The sequence below is a fragment of the Nicotiana attenuata genome, unplaced genomic scaffold (genome assembly GCF_001879085.1).
Source record: "Nicotiana attenuata strain UT unplaced genomic scaffold, NIATTr2, whole genome shotgun sequence".
NCBI classification, from domain to species: Eukaryota; Viridiplantae; Streptophyta; class Magnoliopsida; order Solanales; family Solanaceae; genus Nicotiana; species Nicotiana attenuata.
Window position 1 is genome coordinate 33,173 of NW_017671870.1, and position 259 is coordinate 33,431.

Genomic DNA, 259 nt, shown 5'->3' on the forward strand with positions numbered 1-259 from the left:
TTTTTTTTTAATATATAGGGGGATATAGTTAAGGAGGGTTTTGAGAACACCAGATAGTTTAAGTAGGTAACTGACAAACACGTGATAGTTTAGACTTTAGAGGGGTTTTAAGGGATTTACTCAAAAATAATCTTGGTAATTACTAATGCGCGATCAACCGTTGAACACTTAGGTGATCATAAATAATATGTGGACAATTTCTAGGTAACTCATATGCGATTTATGGTTTCACTAGGATCTCTCACTTTATATATATATA

General features: G+C 32.0%; 1 protein-coding gene across 2 annotated transcripts in view; it reads right to left on the reverse strand.

Moving 5' to 3' along the window:
- The window catches only part of LOC109210647 (calcium-binding protein PBP1-like), a 6,361-nt gene that overhangs the window by 4,655 nt on the left and 1,447 nt on the right, over positions 1–259 (reverse strand). The window lies entirely within an intron of this gene.